At 36.7% G+C, this 25,038-nt stretch overlaps 1 protein-coding gene and 1 pseudogene across 1 annotated transcript in view; one reads left to right on the forward strand and one right to left on the reverse strand.

Moving 5' to 3' along the window:
* LOC119770625 overlaps window positions 1-23,108 on the forward strand; it is a 31,225-nt pseudogene extending 8,117 nt beyond the window's left edge.
* LOC6046383 (F-actin-monooxygenase Mical) overlaps window positions 1-24,897 on the reverse strand; it is a 152,310-nt gene extending 127,413 nt beyond the window's left edge. The window contains 1 exon segment of the mRNA XM_038265855.1: window positions 24,199-24,897. The gene's annotated coding sequence lies outside the window, so the exon portion shown is untranslated.
* Between the last annotated feature and the right edge of the window lie 141 nt (window positions 24,898-25,038).

Here is a 25,038-nt window from a genome sequence, read left to right on the forward strand (position 1 = left end):
TAATCATTTTAATTACTTTCATTCATAAGGGGTTTTGGTTCAAATGTTGTAAAAGTTTACTGGTAAATATGAGAACAAATTAAGCAGAGGATGCAGAAGTAGTTACACATGTGCTTTAATATTTTTATTAAGAGGTACTCGATGTTTTATATTGAGTCAATTCGGGAGCATAGGGACCCATAGGGTTAAAGCTCCCCTAACAAAATCAACAACAACGTGGAGCTAATTGTAACTGTGTGCCCTTATCTTGGGTGAACAGGGACACATGAGTTCTATCACAAATTTTGATTCAGTCATATTTTTTTAGTGAGAGTGAGAACATGTTTTGGTTTTAGTTATATTAGACAGAGAATCTCAAAATAAGTAGGATATCTGAAAAAAAAACTCCTAGGATTTTTTGAACCTCAATTTATAATATGTACGACAAAATATGTGCACATCAATGAAATTTAGCTTCGGGAACATATTGTGTATCAATAGGAGACCATATTTGTTTAGCTTTGTGTCATAATTTCATTTGATTTCATAATTTTTGTCGTGGGCGAAAACTGGTTCCAAGGGTGGGCGAAAATTGGATTGAGGGGGGCGAAAATAGGTTCTTCAGAGCACTTTATGAAAACGCAAAATTTTATCAAAAATGAATAAGTAAATGATAAAAAGCTTGTGGAAACTTAAAATCAAATAGTTTATCAACGTTCTACAACAAATAGAACCAAAAACCATAAATTGTCATCAAATTCTCATCAAATTTCCTAGATTGCCACTATAAAGTGGGCGATTTCTGGGTCCTCTACCCTACTAATTTTCATTCATCAATCGTGCACGCACGCAATTCGAGAGTCAACCAATTCGAACAAGCACGCGGGATGTTGATGTTGATTACCATACCTGAAAAATGTACAAAAGAGAGAAAGAAGAATAGCTCTTATTAGTGGCACGACGAGACCCAAAAAAACATACACAAAACAAAACAAAAGATTGCTCACACATGCATACACAAGAGAAAAAAAATCGCTTTCAACTCCGCCGAAACATATGGAAAATTACACGCACATTCAATGCACAGAAAAAAAAGTTCAATATGATGTAAATATTCGATCATATAAGGTACTCATAGCTGTTTGTGTGCGTAACGCACAGTACCACACTGCGTCCCATTAGCATAGAAATTTGTTATTGTTTGCCGCTTCACCCCTACACCGCCAAATCTCAACTCAACTCGACTGAACCCATCCGGACACATGGCATTGTATTGTTTTGTATGGGTATGTAGTGCATAAGAGCATCACACCCATTTCAACTGAAAAAAGGCAGAAGAAGCAGCGGAAAGCACGCGTTGAATTGTAAACAAATAAGCGCACACGCACCCACAAACAACACGGATAGCTGCTGGAAAAAGCAAACGACATCACTCTCACTCCTCTGGAAGTGCTGGAAAGTGTGGTTTAAAGTAGAAAAGTAAGTTGAAGAAATTAACAGGATAAATTGCAAATTACAAAACTAAAACTTGAAAAGAACTGCCAAAAAGTTTAAAAACACATTTGTCTTCAAAGTTTGACCAAATTTCGATGACCATTCGATGAGACTGAAGAGGCTTGACCTCTATAGTTGGTGTTTCTAGAAACTATATGGTAAAATAAGTTGTTCAATGTCAATGGAAATTGTCCACCATTGGGGGGGGGGGAATAAATGACGTAGCATTTGTTCGAGGATTTCGAGACTGGATTCAACGATCTATTTTAATCAACTGTCTATAGCAGCCGAAGTAACAAGTTCGTTAAAGTTATTAGTAGGGGAGATGGGGGTAAGACGGCCACCCTAAGGGAGAAATCTAATAAAATTTACACAACAGATTATTTTGATCTCAAATTACGTACATATTGTTCTACTACTAATCCATTATAGAAATAACATAAATTAGTTGGTCTAAAAACCAATTTTCAATACTTTTCAGCAATTTAAAAAAAAATAATTGAAATCGTGTATATATGAAATACGCGGGGTAAGACGGCCACCCAAGTGGGGTAAGACGGCCAGTGCTATAAATTTACTTAATAACTTTGCTAAATCCACCCAAATACTTACATGGTTGGTTGAACAGACTTCTCTGAACATCATAACCATTTTGGTTGAAAAAATCAGGTTTCAAATGTGAAGGAAAATGCTGTATAAAAAATTTATTATTTTGGCTCAGTGAATTTCATATTATTGCGACCACATTTTATGAAAAACTATGAATTTTTACTACAAAACAAACACAATTTGATACAAAAAAAATTAGTTTGTGTATTTCGATTAGAATAAGTAAATCAAAATTATGTAAACAATATTAAATTCGCGATTTTTATGAAAAGTTTGATAGGATTTCATACTATTCAATGAGTTTTGCTGTATCACAGTAAAGAATGTTGTCGAAACGGTAGTTAACAGCATTTTGATTAAAAATGGATATAGTTTTATCGAAAATGCTTTTTTTTATCTACAAATATGTCTTAATAGTCAAAAACCAGTCAACCATGCTCATGCTCATGCTCAAATATGTCTTAATAGTCAAAAACCGTCAAAAATATAACCTATATCAAATATAATCCACAAATTACGGGTGGCCGTCTTACCCCCGGAGGAGGTGGCCGTCTTGCCCCCAAATAAATTATTGTTTTAAACATTTTTTGTAAATAGCTCATCGCATTTTTTAAACTTTTTCAAGGGACATAATCTAGGGAAAACTTCAATTTAACATGAAAAAATATTTGAAGACAGGAAAACATATTGTTATCTAACAAAAATGCCTAATTTGTAATCCATGAAAATTACATCCAGTTTCAAGTTCAAAAATTATTTCTTTATTTTGAGCTATTTTTATACTATTTCAAACAATATGTTTGACAAAGGTGACTCCATATGCATTATTTAGCATGAGGAACAGTATTGCTAAACATTTTAGTAATATTAATTAGTATACTTATTAAAACAGTGGGGTGGCCGTCTTACCCCACCTGGCCTTCTTATTCCCAGCTCCCCTAAATTGAGAGATATCAGAGCGATATGAAAAAAGACAACAATTTTTCTAGCTAATTAAAAATAATACTTTAAAGCAATTCATTCTAAAAACCGAGAATGGCTCTTTGTTTTGTTTTAATGTTTTTTTTTTTTTTTTTGTCGAACCGTGTGGGCCCCCTTTGACCAAAACAGCAATTTTACATCATTTATTCGTCAATCTATAATAAATGTTATAGAATCAAAAATATGTATTTTGAGAAAGATTTTTCAGATCAATTTAATGTCTTGAGCAAAGAACAATTTCAGAAAAATTATTACACTCAAAACTTATTTAAGTTTGCTTTCTTTACAAAAAATAAAATTATCCAATACCGTACATGTATTTTTATTATAAAAAACAGCTTTTTAGCTGTCAGTATGGTGTGTTAATTAAGTGTTTACTTTCTGTGAAAACCCGTGAAATTTATATTTTTTCTGTGTCCTTCACATTTTAAAAACACGTTTTCATCAAGCTCTGCTATAAAAATTAAAAAAAAACTAAATTTCAAATTTTAAGTATGTCAGGGGATTTATCCATAAAATCTGCCAAATAATCATGCCGAAAACAAAAAAACTGGGCAGGTGTAAATTCTGGCCTTTAAACGTGAGATTTTCCTGATGATTTTTAAAATTTTCACAGTTCCGTGAAATTGAATGTTCTAGAGCTAATTGTCCCCGCGAAATTCTCTATTTTTGAGCGTGAAAAATCCCTAAACGGTTTTATCCCTTATTCCCGAATCCCACTTTCCCGAATCCCATATCCCCGAAAATTCCACATCCCCGAAAATCATTTCCATGAAAGTGCCACTTCCCCGAAAATTCCACATCCCCGAAAATCATTTTCCCGAAAACTCCATATCCCCGAATGTCATTTACCTGAAAGGCCATTTTACCGAACTGTCGTTTTCCCTAATTTACATAAACCCGAATGTTTACTTCTCCGAAAAATCAATATTCCTGAATGATAACCTAGATATAAACTAAATTGTTATTTAGGGATTATTTTTTTTAATAAAAGTATGACCTTAATATTAAATTCTCCTACGTGTTTTAAGGTTTAAAAAAAACTAAAAACCGTAGAAGGCCATTCATAAACCACGCGGACACTTCAAGAGTGCGGGGTATTGAGATCATCCACGTTCCATAAAAAAAGTTTATTTTTTGTAGCGGCAATTTTTAGCAAAGGATAATTTTCCAAAACGGTATCTACGTGGTAAGGATTGAACAGCAACGATAGCTTTATGCGACGACTCGATGCGCAGGATTCAGTTTATTCTAGATTTTGTTTAACTGAACTGATTCGTCTTTATCAATTTTGGCTGGATGAAGGCTTTGAACTTTTTTTTTTTAATTTTTATTACGTCCAATTCAAGATCTACAACCAACCCTTTTAAATCAAATCTAAATAATTGATTATTGTATTGCAATGCATTTTTTTTTTAATATTTCATCACCGCCATGTTAGATTTAAAATAACTAAATCAATTTAAAGTAGTTTAGGGGCTATACTTAAGCTTTACAGCAAAACAAAAAAGACGACTAAAAAAATGTTTATTATTCAATTATCCGAAGTGAACTTTTGACAAGGCCTTCGGATAATCGAGTCTGGACTGTAATTTGATTTTAAACTAAATGCAATTTTTGCGATATGATCAATGTATCAAATTGACGTTGTTGTGTAATCTTGTCGGTTGTCGCTTTTTGACATTCCGAAAAACGCGTTTTAATGTCTGGCCTTGAATAAACGAAAAATAGAGCCAAACACGTTTTGTTTGGTTGACCATTCTGTGCATTGTCCGGAAGTTTGGTTGATTTTGGTTGCCAAGGTCCTGAGTAATAATTACAAATTTTTGCGGTAGTCGGGCCTGAACGTGTGTCAAACACGTTCTGACCTTAAATCCATTTGGCCAGTTGTCGCACTTACATCAATTTGAATATTCAAAATTCAAGTGAAGCTCGGAATTTTTGAACGTTCAAACGTGCACATGATACTTTATTGATCGCGCGGTTCTGGGCAACGGCCATACGCGCCTGACCGGTTCGGGGAAGTGGCGTTCGGGGAAATGGTCGTTCGGGGATATGGGCATTCGGGAAAATGATTTTCAGGGATGTGGAAAATTAGGGGAAGTGGCCATTCGGGAAAATTGGTTTTTAGGGGAAGTCGCCATTCGGGGATGTGGCCGTTCGAGGAAGTGGATTGTTCGGGGAAATAATTTTCGGGTAAATGACATTTCGGGAAAGTGTCTTTTCGGAGATGTGGCATTCGGGGAAATGTCTCTTCGGGAATGTGGGTTTCGGGAAAATGTCATAGATTCTCTATAAAATAATCCATTAAACAAAAAAAAAACATTTGAATGATATTATGTCATACACATTTCTCAAAAATTGCCAGTTTTAGTCCACCTGAATATTTAAAAAAAAAATATTTCTTGGAAAATGCACTTTTAGTTGCAAAAAGTTAATAATAAAAAATGTAAGGCTTATTTTTTTTAAATAAAACAAAAAAATATATGTCACATTTTTTTTACATGGCATAAGCAATGTCACAACCACAATTAAAATCATTAAACTCAAAAATTTCTGAAAATTTCAGAAAAGTCCTTTCCAATACGTTTTGCAGATTCATAATTGGTTCAAACATTGAATTTGAAGATTGGGTCTCAAAGGGTTGAAGCAACTATATTTTTTTCAAATTAAAAAAAATCACTGTAAACACTTAAGTAAATAATGTTAACTTAACAAACTACTGCCCAAATTTTTTTCGGCCTTTATTATATTTACCGTGTTCAGGAGGTCATTTTGAGCAACTTTTGTTCTACGAAAAACTTTACTTCGCTTGTTCTATGTTTTTCTTGTTGCATTTTTAGTATTTTAATATGCATTTATCTTTTTTAGTTTATCTTTGTTTTGGGTAAAATTTGCCCTATTATAACCACATCCTTTCATTACATTTTGCCTATCTATTTTTTTCATGTTTTTACAGTCAGTTTTGCTTGTTTTTTACATTTTCTGCTGTAAAGTGACACCATTATCATTTAAATTGGAAAAAAATGCGTAGAGGCATAGTCTGGGACAATAAAAAAATTACTGCATACTTTTTACTTAAAATATAGGATGTTAATACAAAACACAGCCAAAGTTGATCCCTAAAAAAATACTTTTTTTTAACATTTTCAAAGTAACATTAAACAAGTAAAACTTCCAACCCATAAATTTTCTGAAATTTTAAGAGTTCTTTTTTCCAATGCTTTTTAAAAAAACAAAAATTTGTTGAAAATGGATTTTTGGCGATTTTTCAAATCGAAGCCCGTCTAATGACGGGGTTAGGTTGTAAAGGGTTAAAAAGTTGTGAAAACGAAAACAGAATTTTCGTAAGTAATTTTTTATATGAAGCAATATTGATATATCAAATATATCTTTTTGCAATCCTGGCGTGAAACAATTTAGTTTTCCTATCATTTTAGAGCGCCGAAACGGCCTTCTTTTCTCTACCAAAAATGACAGAATGGAAAATTGACAATTTTCAATACCAATGCTGAAAAGTTGAACTTTTCTGTACTTGTTTCGAAAAGTAACATTTTTCAATATTTTTTGTTTTGGACGGTGAATTTACTTAACACGTGGATGTTATCCCAAAAAATTTCATTAAAAAAAAGTTTATCGGAATTGCGAAATAGTAGTTTATGCAACAAGTTGCAAAAAGAGGATTTTTTCAGCACGAGTCGTACATTTATCCAACGAGGTTCACCGAGTTGGATAAATACGAAGAGTGCTGAAAAAAATCAAGTTTTGCAACGAGTTCCATACAACATTTTTTGCAATTCCGAAAAACACACAATGAGTGAAATTTTATGTCAAATTTTCATGTATTTTGTCAATAAATCGTTTAAATAAAAAAAATGTTGAAAAGTGTTACTTTTCGAAACAAGTGCTAAAAAGTTCAACTTTACAGCACCCATTTGAGTGCTGAAAAGTAGAACTTTTCAGCATTTATTTTGAAAAGTGTTGCTATTCGATTCTGTTATTTTGGTACAGAAAAGTAGGCTATTTCGTCGTTCAAGAATGACAGGAAAAGTGAATAGTTTTACGACGGAATTGCAAAAACTACTATTTCAACACCATAACATTTTACTTAATTCGATTTGAAAAATCTATCTACCGTTTCGCTCAAACCAAAACCCGTCACTTTTCGGAACTAGTTCCATCTGAACCCTCGCGTTAGATCTGCACCAAAATCGCTACACCTCTTCCACGAGACATGATTGACACACCCAACATGTGTACAGTCTCAAAACCAACCTGTCATTCATCTCCTCAAACTATAAAGCAAGCAGAAAAAACACACTTTCACTTTCGACTCCACTCTGACTTAACCTGCAGCAGCCTGTCACTCGGATTCCTCGACGAGTCCTTCCTCTCTCTAGCTAGAGATGCAGCACGCAACACATGTGCCACAGACTTTGACCCCTCCCTCGGCGGATTATGACTTCATTACATGACCGTCGATTCCGTATCAAGCGATACGATAGAGAGAGGCCAACTAATCAGCTCAGCACAACATGTTGGATGTTACGAGTCGAGTCGGAGATTTATTGTTTTTAAATCCCTCAAGTTCAGCGCTTCACCGGAGAAGACGTTCACCCACGACTCGTGATGGCGAGCTCTGGAAAAAAAGCCCACACAGTCTCTGTTGCATCATTCCAGCGAGGCTATTTAAATCAGTTCAGCTCGTCAATTGCCCGGGAGGGGTGGGTCGTATCACCGAATGATTGCTTCGCCGATTGCTGCTCAGTCTTGGAATCAGTGAAACGGCCTTTTCGGTGAAATGCCCCTTTCGGTGAAATGTCCCTTTCGGTGAAATGTCCCTTTCGGTGAAATGACCGCCCGACAACAGTGGCATGATCACCTTTCAAACAACTGTATATTCGAAGTTTTCATAGAAAAAAAACCTATATTCGGTGAAATGGCATAAACAACGAATTCGGTGAAATTACCAGTTCGTAAAATGAGCGTGCTGACAAAACATTCGTTTCGGTGAACTGGTTTACTTTCTTCGAAAGCGTCTTAAGTGGATATGTTAGACTCGCATATGTTGGTAATGCCATTTCATCGAAAAGCCTTTTCATCGAATAGATCATTTTGCTTGACAGCCGTTTCACCGACAAAACCGTTAACATAGCTGTTAACGTCCCATAAATTAAAAACAAACAAAAAAATTCTTCAAAATGTCTACTCAACGTTCGATGAAACGACCCATTCGGTGAAATGGCCCCCACACCCCTTTGGGCGATCTTTTGCCGGTCTCGGTCCCGGTTATGTCAAGAAAGTTGCACATATTTGAATATCGATACACACATTTCTTTGCGCTTGCCGCTCTCGCTGACTTCCTCGAAGAAGTGGTGTTATCTCAGACGTTCGCATTCTTCGGCAGCTGTTGGTTGGTTGGTGTTCAAACGCCGGTTGTTGCTGTTCGAGTTGGGCTGCGCTGGAACTGGGCTTTACGGTGCGCGTTAAAGATCTGTGCGAATTTCACGGTGATTGATGATGGTTCGAGGGAGAGTGCGGCCTCCAAGTTATGTCAGCTTTGCAGAGGAATTTATCTAACGTTTCGAAGAAAACGCTTGAACCATGTAAAGTGTGCAAATTGTAATGGTAACGGCGCAGCTCATTTTCGCGAGTCTGACCATCGAAAATTAAATCTAAAAAACAGAGTCAATCAATTTTTTGACAACAATGCTCAAATTACCCCGATTTGAACACCACGGTACGTCCATTACAGTGGTCGCGACCGTATGACAAATTGAACCTTGCCAAGTCGCGATGTGTCAGACTTGTGTTGGACCATGTTGAGTTGGTCATCGCTCTCAAAATTGGCACCATGAAAAAAATAATGAAAAAAATGTTCCAAGAATTTGCAAATGTCTATTTAAAAAAATGAGATTTTCTTAAACAAAAAATTCTTGAAAAAATAATCTAAATTTCAATTAAAATTTCAAACACTTTTCAACAGTTTACATTCTGCAAGAGGGGAAGCCACTCTGCGAAACCATGTCACATAGCTGAGATTTCTTGCACTAGTTTTGGGCGGTGTTGTTTTTTTTCGGCGGCAGTTTTCAGTTTTTAAAAATATCCCACGACCTACTCCCGAACTCACCGGCGACGACGACGATGCGGCGGGAAAACGAGTTCGCAGCCAGTTCGGAGGAAGTGCGATGAGTGCACTCTGCAGCCGCAGTTGGCGGTGATTCTCGGAATGACCAAGTGTCAGCGGTGTGAAATGCTCAATTTTGGTAGCTTCGTCGAATTTTCACCGAAAAATAATTTATTTAAATATTCATTATTGAATCATTGAAGAAATTCGTAGGAATCTAAATTTCGGTGAAATGGCCAATTCGAGAAAATGACTCATTCGACAAATCGACTCACCCAAATTAATTACCCAATTGTCTTGTTGGCGAAAAACACCAGCAGATTTGATGAATTTCGATGAATTGCCTTATTCGGAGAAATGACCCATGCAATGAAATAGACATTTGGTGATTTAAACCCCAAAATAAACCATTAAGTTTAGGTCAGGAAAAGAAGGAAATGACCCACGCAATGAATTGACCATTTGGTGAAAATTACTGTTTGAGGGAATGACCAATTTGAGGAAATGACCCACGCAATAAATGGACCATTTGGTGAAAAATTACTGATTCGAGGAAATGGCCAAATTGAAAAAAATGACCCACGCAATGAAATTGACCGTTTGGTGAAAAAGCCAATAGATTAAAATCAATAGTCAAATTCGATGAAACGACTAATTCGAGGAAATGACCAATTTGAGGAATTTGTTGAAAAATGCCAGTAGGATTAAATAAGTAGATAAATTCGATGAATTTACCCATTTGAGGAAATTACTGATTCGAGGAATTGGCCAATTCGAGGAAATGACCAACACAATTAACTTGACCATTCGGTGAAAAAACCAGTAGATTTAAATCAGTAGTATAATTCGGTGAAATGACTGATTCGAGGAAATGACCAATTTGCGAAAATGACTGACGCATTGAAATTGACCGTTTGGTGAAAAAAGCCAGTAGATTTAAATCAGTAGTCAAATTCGAAATGACATTTCCATGAAATGACTAATTTGAGGAAATGACCAATTTAAGGAAATGACCCGCGCAATGAATTGACCATTTGGTAACAAATTATTGATTAGAGGGAATGGCCAATTTGAGGAAATGACCCACGCAATAAATTAATCATTTGGTGAAAAATTGCTGATTCGTGGAAATGGCCAATTTGAGAAAATGACCCACGTAATGAAATTGACCGTTTGGTGAAAACAGCCAGTAGATTTAAATCAGTAGTCAAATTCGATTGGATGAATTGACTAATTCGAGGAAATGACCAATTTGAGGAAATGACCCGCGCAATGAATTTGCCTATTTGGTGAACAATGCCAGTAGGATTAAATAAGTAGACAAATTCGGTGAAATGACCCATTTGGGAAAATGACTAATTTAAGGAAATGACCATTCGATAAAAAAGCCAGTAGATATAAATCAGTAGTTAAATTCGGTGAAATGACTTATTCGAGGAAATGTCTAATTTAAGGAAATGACCAATTTGAGGAAATGACCCGCGCAATGAAAATGCCTATTTGTTGAAAAATGTCAATAGGATTAAATAAGTAGACAAATTCGATGAAATGACCCATTTGAGGAAATGACTGATTCGAGGAATTAACCAATTTGAGGAAATGATCAACGCAATTAACTTGACCATTCGGTGAAAAAAAACAGTAGATTTAAATCAGTAGTCAAATTCGGTGAAATGACTAATTCGAGGAAATGACCCACACAATAATCATTGACTATTTGGTGAAAAATTACTGATTCGAGGAAATGGCCAATTTGAGAAAATGATCCACGCAATGAAATTGACCGTTTGGTGAGAAAAGCCAGTAGATTTAAATCAGTAGTCAAATTCGATTAAATGACCATTTCCATGAAATGACAAACTCGAGGAAATGACCAATTTAAGGAAATGACCCGCGCAATGAATTGACCATTTGGTGAAAAATTACTGATTAGAGGGAATGGCCAATTTGAGGAAATTACCCACGCAATGAATTGACCATTTGGTGAAAAATTACTGATTCGAGGAAATGGCCAATTTGAGAAAATGACCCACGCAATGAAATTGACCGTTTGGTGAAAAAAGCCAGTAGATTTAAATCAGTAGTCAAATTCGATTAAATAACCAATTCGATGAATTGACTAATTCGAGGAAATGACCAATTTGAGGAAATGACTCGCACAATGAAATTGTCTATTTGGTGAAAAATGCCAGTAGGATTAAAAAAGTAGACAAATTCGATGAAATGACCCATTTGGGGAAATGACTAATGTAAGGAAATGACCATTCGGTAAAAAAGCTAGTAGATTTAAATCAGTAGTCAAATTCGATGAAAAGACTTATTCGAGGAAAGGGCTGATTTGGTGAAAAATTACAGTAGGACTAAATTAGTAGACAAAAATTAGTGGCAGAAGGACTAACTCAATTGGATGAAATTTCCCATTTGCGGAAATGGCTAATTCGACGAAATGACCAATTCGACGAAATGACCCACGCAATGAAATTGATCATTTGGTGAAAAAAGTCAAAACAGAATATCTTTTAACTCTGTCTCATTAATCTTGATCGATTCCCGCAGTGACGTGGCAAACGATCTGGCGACAACTGTCATCGTCACGGATTTCAGCAAAGATTGACTGCTTCTGTCTGCACTGACACGCTCCAACCTTTGATTTATGAGCTCATCTTCGCTGAAACGCCCTCATTTTTTTTAATTTTGTTGCTAGAATCTACCATCACTGTAGTAGCCAACCGCGGTGGACAGGTCTGCGCGCGGATCATCCAGTCAGCGGTGCCATAAATAGAACCCACACCGCAGTGTGACGCCACAGGAGTGGTGACGGAGTACCGATGAAGTTCATGTAAACAATTTGAACAGCAAAGTTCGCGCGTAAAGTGCGCCTACTGCGAGGTTAACCGCGCAGCTTGCTCTCGCGCGTCAAGTGCGCTCCAAAACTATCGGCCTCTGATTTGTCACAATTTCGCGGATTAGCTTGAACCACAATCGAAAGCGAAATGCGAGTTTAACAGAACGAGACGACCACTTTTCCTGGGGGGGTTGGGTCGAGACTAGCCGCGCGTAGAAAGCGACAGGCAATCCAATTTCCCCCCTGGCAATTTTAGAGAGAACCGGGAAAAAGTGTCCCGTGTTTATCAGTGCGTTGAAACGGGCGTCATTTACTTCAGGGGGTCGTTTTGTTTCCCAAGTACCAATTTGCTTCGCGGTACTTTTACGCTTCGGTGACCGCGAAGCGACTGAGGTGCATTATCCAGCCTGAGACGCGGAGTTGGTCAACGTAATTGAAATTAAATTTACCAACCATCGAACTACAAGAAACAGTCCAAGTCGCAATCAATCAAGTGTTTGTAGGACAAGCAGATCTACGACATCGAACGAGGTGTACCGGTATGCTCCGTTATCAGCACGACAAGATATTGACGCGTTTGGACGCGACCAAGGCGATTTCTGCGACGAAGGCGACGATTACGACGTGGAGTAGTTTGTAGCTCTTTTGTTTATCGGCTTGTTAACCTGAGTTTGATGTCAGCGGTACTGAGGGTTTGTACAAAGTAGCGCCAATTTGAAGTGGGTGGTGACTTCCGTGGATTACTGTAATTCTTTGAAGTCAAGAGTCCAGTCACTGTACTTTGACCTTTTCTATCTATTCATAATTTCCTCTAACCTTTTGACTATTTAATGTCTCTTCCTGGAGTTGGCGACAACCATAACAAGCTCATTTTCCGCCCGTCGACTCTCTTTGACATGTCCTCCAATACACCCTCTAACTTTGGTGTTGTGGCGCAGCATTAGTTGATTATATTAATATTAATCACTTGCTGTCGCATCGCATATCGATTAGCTGCATGCTGTGAAGCAGTCGCAACTGAGCTGTGAAAATGTTTATATTTTGTGGCACATGTTGAGGTATTGAAAGGTGGACTCAAAGAAGCGCAGTTTTCAACAGAGAGGAAATAGCTCTCAAGTCGGTGTTCTACATCAGGATGTACAATTCTTATATTCTAAAAGTAAAACACCTTTCCTTAATGCTCGAACTCATGGTTTATTTACCCTAATGACCGACTAAAGTGGCCAAATGACCAGCTACTGAGTTTCTGACATTTTCATTGAATTTATAAAATCATTTACAAGTGTTTTGACATCCCGTTTGACATATTTGCACATTTGAGAAAAATCCTCGACTAGGACCGGAATTCCGGATTAACCGGAACTGGTCAAAGTGGCCAGATGATCATTTACTGAGTTTCTTCCATTTTCATGGAATTTATAAAACCAATTACAAGTGTTTCGACATGCCGCTTGACATATTTGAACATCTGGAAAAAAAATCGCGGTAACATTGGGTCATCAGCTGGCCACTTGGAACCAGTTCCAGGGTCCCCAGAGGCCTTGGCCATATCAAGTAATTGCACTGAACTATGTTATAAGGTATGTTTTATGAGTAAATGGTTATGTTTCATGTCAAAAAATAGTTTTTTTGCCAAAAAAAACACAAATCCCCGAAAAAACCTACCCCAGCGCAATCCGGAATATCTCCGGTAATTCTGGACCATATTTTTCGCCCTTGCGCCAGTGTTAACTAGAAGCCTTCCGGTTTTCAGTTTTTTCTATGAAATCCTTTCAAATTGCTAACCAAGTTTAATAAAATTGACAAATATGATACTCTACGTTCATGCCGTTGATTTCTGACTCATTCTGGCCACTTCGGAACAAGTTACCGATGGCCACTTGGGGATACTTCCGGAATATGGAAGAAACTCTATCATCCGACATATCAAACTTCATGAAATTGAAAGACATGACAATCTTTTGCAATGCCGTTATTCTCTGATGCACCCTGGCTACTCCGGAACCTGTTACCGGTGGATCTTGGGGACACTTCCGGAATGTGAAAGAAACCATATAATCCGACATATCAAACTTCATGGAATTGAAAGATATGACATGCCGTTACTCTCTGACTCATTCTCACCACCTCGGAATCGGTGGCCACTTGGGTCAAACTTCATGAAATTGAAAGACAAAACAATCTATGGTCATGCAGATGTTTGCCGACTCATCCCGTTCACTTTGGAATCATCCCACATATCAAACTTCATGAAAAGGACCTCAAATATCGTAGGAAGGTAGAGTCTTTCAGTCTTCCAGAAAACATTCAAGTTTCAATCAAATTTTTACCTTTTGAAAATCATACTTTAATCAGCCTTACTCCGTGTCACCACAACCCCACATCATTCAAGCCCGACCCGATGTTCAAAACTTATTTTTAACCAAAACATAGCACGCACACACACATCGCACTCGGGCGAGACGACACCGGCTTTTGGGTGCCCGCCGAAGACCTGAAGACCGCGCCGCGATGACACCGAGTGGCCTCTGCAAGCAGCAAGGTGATGCTGATGAGATCTTCCCATGTTGGCGAATAGGGCGATGTGTAACGAGATACTCGGTGTGTTGATGGTGGCCCCAATGTTGGCCCACCTCACTCAATGTTGTTGGTTGATGAAGATGATGAACATTGCATTGTTGTTGAACATAGTTAGTCTACCTTTGTGTAGGGTTTTCAATCGGAAAGGTTATGTAACTTTCCAAAGATTGGTTGAAGAAGTTGTAGTTCCAGAACATTATTTTATCAGTTTTGGCCATTTTGTCCCCAATCAAAAATAATTTATGCATTATAGGTCATCAAATGACCTTTTCGTTTAAATGACCTACTTAATGACCTAAATGTTAAAATATCCAAACTCTTTGAACAATCCAATAAAATCACTAATTTAAAGAAAAAAAAACTTCAAAATTTGAGAAATTGACCTAACTACTCCTTCCAACTCTTACCATTACTATCCGCACTCCCAATTAAGAATCCTGCACTAATCGCTGTCATCGCCAGAAATATCTCCCCCACCCTGAGACCACTCAGAACGGAGGAAGCCCGCGCGGCACGTCACGCAACCTCCATCCGTCAGACTGACGACGACGACGAAAACAAGCAAAAGGTCAACCCAGCAGCAGCGCAGCGAAGATGACTCACTTGGCGTCACTGACATACTGCTGGGATGAGATGGGACCATGACTGGGAGTGGGAATCAAGAGGGAATATCGCAGGTCGGTGTTTGTACTTCGGACTAGGGAAGTAGTGAATATTTGTAGGTTGATTGGTTGGTATATTTGAGATTGAAGCGGGTTATTTTTTCAGTGGTTGCAAACAGAGCCATTTTTTTGTCGCCTTAAGACAGGAGTATAAAAAAAACACCCAAATAGCAAAAAAAAACCAATTGCTGTTTATTGGACCTTTTTAAAAGATAACTCTAGATTAAAACTGTTATCTGCACTCAACTGGCAGTCGCATGATTGTGATGCATGGCGGCATGAAAGTATATCAGAATCTGCATGAAATCTGTCCTCATGCATTTTTTGCGATATAGGAGTATGGCATTTTTGCCCGTTACCGACAATTATCGACATTACCGACGGCTTTTTGATAGTATTTCACAAAAAAAAAAACAGTTAGCAGAACGAGAATTGAACCACCAACTCCTTGGTTATTGATCCGACACGCTACCACGGCGCCATGGACGCTTGATGAAACGTGAGTGAAAGAGCACCAACATATGCTTCTCTTTGGAGTGTTGCTCGGGGACAGGCCAGCATTATATGTATTGGTGAGAACTGCAGATAGCTGAAATTTTTACAAGCGGGCAAAAATGATCTACGGGCTTGCTGCAAAAAATGTTATAAAATGTGACATTTTCTGCAGCAGATCCATTGTTGCAGATTTTGAGATGTATTTTTCCTTTGGGTGTGGGAATTTTTTTAGAAAAAATGGCAACACTACCAAATGAATTTCGACCAAATCGATGATCTAAACAATTCAGTTTTTTCTTGTAAAAAATCCGAATTTAATAATAGGTAATTTTTTGAGGCATAACTTTTTTCAGGAGTTCTTAAGAATACCTACAATTTTGCCGAAGACACCAATAAAGGAGAAAAGCTCGGAACTTAACCTCAAAGGTAAACAACCGAATGAACTTTTTTGACAGGGGTCAGTTCCGGGACTTATCATTTAAAATTATAATTTTGTTCCGGTTGTTCCGTTTCGCATGGACACAAACACGACCAGGAATACGACAAGGACACGGCCACGGGAATGGCCAGGAACAGGCACCTGCACGGCCAGGGACACGAGAACGGCCAGAAGCACGGGCACGAACACGGGCAGGAGTCCGGACAAGAACACGGCCTAGAGCACGGCCACGGGAACGACCAGGAACAGGCACATACGTGGTCAGGTGCACGTACACGAACACGGCTAGAAGCACGGACAAGCACACGGGCACTAATACGGAAAAAAACTCGGGTTATGACGATTCCCGCAATCGGAAGCCAATTCAAATTAAAAAAATGCTAAGTTCCGATTTGACACCTGTCAAACCACTCAAATGGCACTCACAAAATGAATACTGAGTTCTTTGAATTCATTTGCTACGTCACGATTTTCTTGCCTATAAAAAAAACGTTCTGAAGACGTAGGCGTAGCAACCCGAGCAGACGGAAATAACGTGGGAATAACATTTTTTGATATTCGAAAATAGGTACTAAGCCAATAACGTTATAAGTTATTTATAACAAGATTTGGTATTCGTCGTTATGATTTTTTTGTTATTGGATTGTTATTGTAATAACAGACTAATAACATTTCCAGTTATTTTTCGAACAAATATTTGTTGTTATTTTTTGTTATTTTAACAACTAATCTGATCATCCCAATAACTGTTGGAGTTATTCTTCCATAACAAAAAATGTTATTCCAAAGTTTTTTTTGGCTTTCAACCAATATCAGACCAATAACAAATTTTGTTATAATAACTTAAACTGTTATTTAACTCTTATGCAAAAATTTATTTTGCAAGAATATCCCATAACACTTTTTGTTATTTTAACAGTATTAGTTATTGAAATGGCATGAATTTAGTTATTACCGTCTGATCGGGAATATTTTAGAAGCTTTTGTATGTATAGACAGCTGACAAATTTTTATGAAAATTTATATGGATGAACTAATGCATAATGTCTTCTTTGATCATAGAGAAGGTACACAAAGAGTTACATCCTAATAATATACAAAAAAAATTATCGTTGTCCTAAGTGCCAGAGAATTGCTCAATAGTGAGGATTATTACAGTTTATACAAAAATAAATTTTTGGATGATGCCGAATTTGGAAACGGAAAAAGAAGTGTTGCCAAAAACTTAAATATAAAATAGGTTTTTTTTTTTCAAACATGATGAACTCTCTTTATTTATTTAATTTTACATCGAATTGGAGCAGTTCTCTCAGATTTCGGTCATTCGATTTTTTTGTATTTTTTAATCCGACTGAAACTTGCCTTCGGTAAGCCCAAAGAAGCCATTTTGCATCATTAGTTTGTCCATATAATTTTCCATGCAAATTTGGCAGCTGGCCATACAAAAATGTTGTATGAAAATTCAAAAATCTGTATCTTTTGAAGGAATTTTTTGATCGATTTGGTGTCTTCGGCAAAGTTGTAGGTATGGATATGGACTACACTGGAAAAAAATGATACACGGTAAATTTTTTTTTGTTATTTTTTATTTAACTTTTTGTCACTAAAACTTGATTTGCAAAAAAACACTATTTTATTTTTTTTATTTTTTTTATATGTTTTAGAGGACATCAAATGCCAACTTTTCAGAAATTTCCAGGTTGTGCAAAAAATCTTTGAGCGAGTTATGAATTTTTGAATCAATACTGATTTAAAAAAAAATCGAAATATTGGTCGCAAAAATTTTTCAACTTCATTTTTCGATGTAAAATAAAATTTGCAATCAAAAAGTACTTTAGTGAAATTTTGATAAAGTGCACCGTTTTCAAGTTAAATCCATTTTTAGGTGACTTTTTTGAAAATAGTCGAAGATTTTATTTTTTTTGAATGAGTGCACATGTTTGCCCACTTTTGAAAAAAATATTTTTGAAAAGCTGAGAAAATTCTCTATATTTTGCACTTTTGAACTTAGTTGATACGACCCTCAGTTGCTGAGATATTGCCATGCAAAGGTTTAAAAACAGGAAAATTGATGTTTTCTAAGTCCCACCCAAACAACACACCATTTTCTAATGTCGATATCTCAGCAACTAATGGTCCGATTTTCGTTTCGTTTTCGGTTTACGGAGCAAGGTGGGGGACGCGGCCTCAAGTCAATCCAAGTCCGGTTTCTTGTGGAAAAAAGGGTAGTGGCCGAACTAGTATTGCATACCAAATGAACACCACCGGAAGATATAGGGGATCGGGAGGGGGAAGGTGAAAGAAAATTAGTGTAGGTGTGAGTAGTAAGAACTTGGATGACATGAGCAGTTACGTTAATCTACCTTCTAACTAAAACTGAATAAAGGAACTATGAAATTATGATTTAATCTAAAATTAATTTGAGATTTATACAAAGGGAACCTATGATGTATTTCAAACTTAAAGGAAATCAAATAAATTTACTGGAAAATGAAAGATAAAAACTAACTTGTCAATGGCATTTTTTCTGGGCTTCGTCCTGTCGCGTCCGTCAGTAGTCTTGTCGTACATTGCAACTAACTTTAATTTAACTGATCATTTATGTTAAAATTATTCATTTCAGAAAACTAACTAACTTGAATCAACAACTTCAACTAAACTGTCTGAAAGTAACTTGAATCTCAAATCCCCGAAATTTTAATTACAAAGCCAAACATTCCTTTACCTTTTTGTTAAACCTGTCTTGCTGCTTCCAAAAACAATAAACATTAATGAAACGTTCATATTTTACAAGTTGAACACTCTTTGTTAATACGACTATTTCGTGCCTTCTATTTCATTAGGGCACACAAGCTTTGCAAACAAGAGTGTATCCCTATCATACCTTATGTAAACTATCATTTGAGTGAAAGAGACACAATCCTGTTCACACCTATGTGTCCTTTTGAAATGTTAGGCTCTGTTTGGTCGTCAAAACTCCAGTAGATCCTCGATTCGCAACAATGGTCGATACAACCATAATCCGAAAACCGTTAGATCAACAGATTGACGAATTTTGTCCGATATCATTTCATTATTGATTGATCGAGACTCTATGGATTTTTTGACAATTCAGAATGGTTAGTATACCACTTCAATTGAAATCAGAAATTCTGATAGCATTACTAAACTGGCTTACACATAACTGAAGTCTGGAATTATTAAACAACCTAGAAAAAGTTACAAAAAAACTAACTATTCCTCCCCATTTTCAAACAGTTTTAAACCTGTTTCTAACAGATTTTACGAACAAGAATATTGAGACTCGAATAAAAAATTTCAATATCTTGTAATTTTACAGATTATAAAAGCTGTGATTTCTATCAACACAAGTATATAAATATAAAATAAATGTGTGATATATATCAACATCGGAAACCATCTTGGCAAATAGCCCTGAAACGACGGCAACGTGTGGTTCCATCTCCAGGGCAACTAATGGTCCGATTTTCAATGTTAAAATATGAAACATTCGATCGTTTTCCGATCTTTTCGAAAAAAATATTTTCAATTTTTTGAAACCAAAACTAACATTTCAAAAGGGCCAAACATTCAATATTACGCCCTTTTAAAATGTTAGTCTTGGTTTAAAAATTTTGAAAATATTTTTTTCGAAAAGATCGGAAAATTTCACGAATGTTTCATAGTTTAACATTGAAAATCGGACCATTAGTTGCTGAGATATCGACATTAGAAAAGGGTGTGTTGTTTGGGTGGGACTTAGAAAACATCAATTTTCCTGTTTTTAAACCTTTACATGGCAATATCGCAGCAACGAAGGGTCGTATCAACAAAGTTTGAAAAGGCAAAATATAGAAAATTTTCTCAATATTTTTTTCAAAGGTGGGCAGACATGTTCACTCATTTAAAAAAAATGAAAAAACTGCGACTATTTTCAAAAAAGTCACCTAAAAATGAATTTAACTTGAAAACGGTGCACTTTATCAAAATTTCACTAAAGTACTTTTTCATTGAAAATTTGATTTTACATCGAAAAATGAAGTTGAAAAATTTTTGCGACCAATTTTTCGATTTTTTGAAAAAATCTGTATTGATTCAAAAATTCATAACTCGCTCAAAGATTTTTTGCACAGCCTGAAAATTTCTGAAAAGTAGTCATTTAATGTCCTCTAAAACATATAAAAAAAATTAAAAATAGTGTTTTTTTTGCAGATCTAGTTTTAGTGACAAAAAGGTAAATAAAAAATCACCAAATTTTTTTTACCGTGTATCATTTTTTTTAGTGTAGTCCATATGCATACCTACAACTTTGCCGAAGACACCAAATCGATCAAAAAATTTCTTCAAATGATGCAAAATGGCTTCTTTGGGCATACCGAAGGCACCAAAAAAGTTTCAGTCGGATTAAAAAATACAAAAATTAATATTTAAGAAAAAAGACCGATTTCGTAGAGAACTGCTCATTGGTAAACATTTTGCCTCATTACAATCAATGTTCATATTTGGGTGTCAAACTTAGTGAAGTTGTAAATGGATTTTAAAAATTTCAGTGTTTTTGAGTATATATTTCCGTACAAACTTTCACTAAATCTGAAAATATTTTGAAACGAGCTTAAACATGTTAAAACTATTTATAAACGCAGGGAAATGCATTTAAACTTTTGTTTAGCTAATTGTACTTCAAATTTTGTTGAAATTGAATACTTCAAGTATTTTTCGAACCGATATTGAAGGAGGGAGAGACAAAAACTTTAATAAATAATTGCAACCGCCTTCAAATTTTGTGATTTATCATCATTATTTTTTTTAATGAAATTGAATATTTGAGAATATTTGATAATTAACTATACTTAATTTGAAGGGGGGGAGGCATTTTGCGAGCCATTTTTGTGTATATGGAGCCAGTTGCACACGATAATGACATTTGGAGCATACAATTTCTAAAGGGCACAACACTTTTGTAAACAATAGTGTATCCCTTTCACTCAAATGACAGTTAACATAAGGTGTGAAAAGGACACACTCTTGGTTAAAAAAGTTATGTGCCATAATGAAACGGCAAGCACGATTTGAGAAGGGCGTAAAAGTTTTCAATATTTTTTGTATTTTGTAATTTAAATATTGCTGTATCTTGGAGCCGTTGCATCGTATCAAAAAGTGGTCAAAGACGAGCTTTTTGAAAAAAATACAATGAAATAAAAATGCTCGCCAATTCTATGAGATTTTTAATTTTTTTAGTTTAAAAGTTAAATTTTAAGGAAACGCTGTTCAAGACAAACTTATGGGAAATTGGACGAGCTTTCCGGTAAAAATATTTACGAGACTGAAAAATCAAGTCTGTCATATAGAAATTGCCAAACACTACTAAAACCTATTTTTCAACATTTTTATTTTTAAAACCGCTGTATCTTTACAAGGATTGGACATAGGGCAATGATCAATATGGAGACTTTTATGTAAAATTGTCTGGGGAATCGATTCTCACTATCGATTTTTTTTTCTAAAATTTTGACGTTTAGATCACTTTTCAAAAAAACAGTTTTAGTAAATGATTTTTGTATTTTTTTAGGAAGGACATACCATCCTGCATTTTCGTGAGTCTTTTTGTCACATTTTAGGCTATTTTCACAAAAAATTTGAACGAAAAATAATCGCGAAATAAGTTGTAAAATCTCATAGAATTGGCGTGCATTTTTTTTCAGTGTATTTTTTCAACGCAACGGCCTAAAAATGTTAGCCGCAAAAAATAATATTGCCAAATTTATATTAGAATCTTTTTCTTATTATTCAATCAATGTGACAAAGTGGAAAAAAATCAAAACTTTACGCTTGCCATAATTGTTTAAATTAAATTTAAATAATTGTTTAAAATAAATTAAGCTCTGTTTTTATATTAATTTTTAAACTAAACTTTTTTGTTGTTTTGAGTAAAATGTTAGCTCCCATTTGATAGATAAAAAATATAAAAATCTTTTGAAACATATAAAATATTATGAAAATCTGTGTCAAATGCACCCAATATTTATCAGTATTTTTAATGTCTCAAGTTCATTTCAAAAAGATTGAAATAGAGAAAGGAACCTTAAATTTTAAGTAAGTTACTGAAAAGGAATAGTTCCAATTATTTAGTGAATTACAAAATTATTCAAGAGCTTGAAAATAATTATCAAACAAGTATGCTTGGGATTCCCGACTAGGTGATAACATCTTTTTTTGCAACTTGTTTTTGAAAAAATCGAGAAATTTAAAAATAGTATAAAATAGTCAAATTTTCGTTTTAAAAAAACTGATAATTCACATAAACATTAAAAAGTATTTTATATTTCTTTTTTTCATATACATACGTCTTAAAAAATGTATCTAAAGTTTCCCCAAAAGCAGCAATTTCCCACAGTCAGCAGGTTTATTTGCTTCAATTTTATTTTTAACTCATCGACTTTTTTTTCTGCATCGCAGCCACTACTAACACCGATTCTCAGCCAACAATCAATCGATTTCTGTTCGCATGGCCGGCGATTCACGTTCGATTTCGTTCGATTTTCTTCAAAAGCCAAGAAACGAGAACACACTGACTTTTCCCCCCTTCTCTGCGCGCGTTACCACTGTGTGTGTGTGTGTCGTCCAAAGTAGGCTTTTATTTTCGACCTCTCCGCTCTGGCATGGCACAATGTTTTCGATTTATTTACGGTTTCTATTTTGAAATCGATAATGACGGCTAATGGGTTCGAAGCTCTCTTCGCGGCCTGCTGCCACTGCGAACAGTTTTGGACCTGAGACAATTTTCCTCTCGTTGGGGCCTTTTTTCTGTTATTGTTAGTTTTTTTTTTCGTTTTTCAAAGCCGCACCCCGTTTGGAATCACCACCCTGCACCGGGTGTGTAGTGAAAGCCTTCATTAAAGGAAATGTCCGTGTACGACGTGTGTGCGCCGTAACATACCCGAGCGCCTTAATTGGGTTTGTTTTTGGGCGAAATCTCGCCAAAATCTAGCGTGTTACGAAATGTTTCGGAAATCGGTTGTGGTTCCTCATCGGAAATTCGGCACGTCTTGTTATGCAAAAAAAAAGGAAAAGAAGTATACTCGGTTGTATGAAAAGAGCGGCCAGGCCTACCGCGTTGCATTAATCGCAGAGAGAATTCTGTGAACGGATCACGTTTCACAGAATCTAGAGTGGAGGGAGGATGCGTGGACATACCAAACGCTCGAGATCAGTTTTTTAAGCGCAACTGAGTGTAAGCCAAACTTTGCACGAAAAGTAAACCTGTAAGTTTGATTTTATGGAGCTCGCACAGTTTTGCAGATACCACTATAAACTGGATTTGGTTTCGGTTGAGGAGGAAATCTTTGCTGAAATCTGCGCGATGATCGGCTGGCCAATTAGTGCAATCAACATCGCACTGTGTGCATAAAACCCTCGAAACACAACACAACAGGGAGGTGCCAATTTCTAGTCGTCGTCGCCAGCTGGACCTCCCCGCTCGAGGGCGTGAAAGTTGCGAGACTTGACCATAATAAGGTGGCGCTAATTGGGACTGGAAGAGAGGCTTTTGAACCGAGAGATGACGAGATGGTCAGGTGGAGATGAGGTTTAGATTATTTGGCATCATTTTAGTGATTGACAATTTACACTGCAACACTGTCACTGTCACTTCGCTATCTCAAAAATGCGGTTACGGGTTAAAAAATTCATCGTCGGCGCGACCGACTCGGCTCGCACATGGCGACTATCGGATTACGAGTGGTTGGTTTGAAGTAGTTCCAAGAATAGACATGAACCTATTTTTGACTCAGTTCGATATTGATGCTTTGAACCTAAATTTAGAACAATGGAAAAACTCAGAGCAAGTCATCGTGCCAGCTCCGCTACGCTCCAGCGATCTGGACGATGATACGGCTGCTGATAACCCTTCATCTTTCCTGATCTCTGATAGTACAGTAGCAATCACTCATGCATTCATCCAAAACTAACAACAATACCCGCTTCCTACCTGATTGATTACTGTAGACAGCACCCGCCAAACAGCTTCGAGGCAATTCCTTCAAATCTTCCTATCTCTTCACACACTCCACATCCAAGTCTCTCTCTTAATCCCAAAGAGAGAGCAAGATAGAACACCCTCCCCCCCCCTCCCGTCAAACAGAACGCTGCTCACTTATCAGCTGTTCCCGGACGCCACCAACACACTTGCACACAAAAGCACCAGCAGAAACTCCTCACCAACACACTTGCACAGAATATTCCCCGCGTTGTCCTTGATTCGCTGAAACACTGCGTCAACAGGGGTTTGGGGTCTGAACGCCCCCCTCTCGAGCACCACAAAAATCAGGAAGTTGACCGAAAAGTCGGAATTTCAGCTCAATTTGCTTCACTCACTCACACTTGGTGGTCGTTGGGAAAGAAAATCTTCACTTTCATTCTTACACCCGAGAAACACACACGCACTTGCTTGCAAAACTGCGCAAAATTCCTCACCGGGATGAGTTTTATTTTAGACACTCATCCTCTTCGCGAAAAGAAAAACACGACCCAGGCCGGCAAGTTTTTCGGATGGGCCGGTTTTCGAGCGAGGGGTGAGGCCTCGTTGGTCAGAGTTGGTCGATTCTTCCTGCAAGTGAGACAGAAATTGGGAAGTTAGTAACGGTGGCGAGTGTTTCAAACAGTTGCGAAACTGTTCCAAACTTTTGACGAGGCTTAACACACCCCGAATAGACTGAAAATCGGATTGTCCGAAAGTCTACAACCAAAAAGAGAGCTAAACCCAGAGAGAAAGAGCGAAACTGCACTGCATCCAAGCCGGGCTGATTCAATGAATTGAGCAAAACAAAAC

Source organism: Culex quinquefasciatus, chromosome 1, assembly GCF_015732765.1.
Source record: "Culex quinquefasciatus strain JHB chromosome 1, VPISU_Cqui_1.0_pri_paternal, whole genome shotgun sequence".
Taxonomy (NCBI): Eukaryota; Metazoa; Arthropoda; class Insecta; order Diptera; family Culicidae; genus Culex; species Culex quinquefasciatus.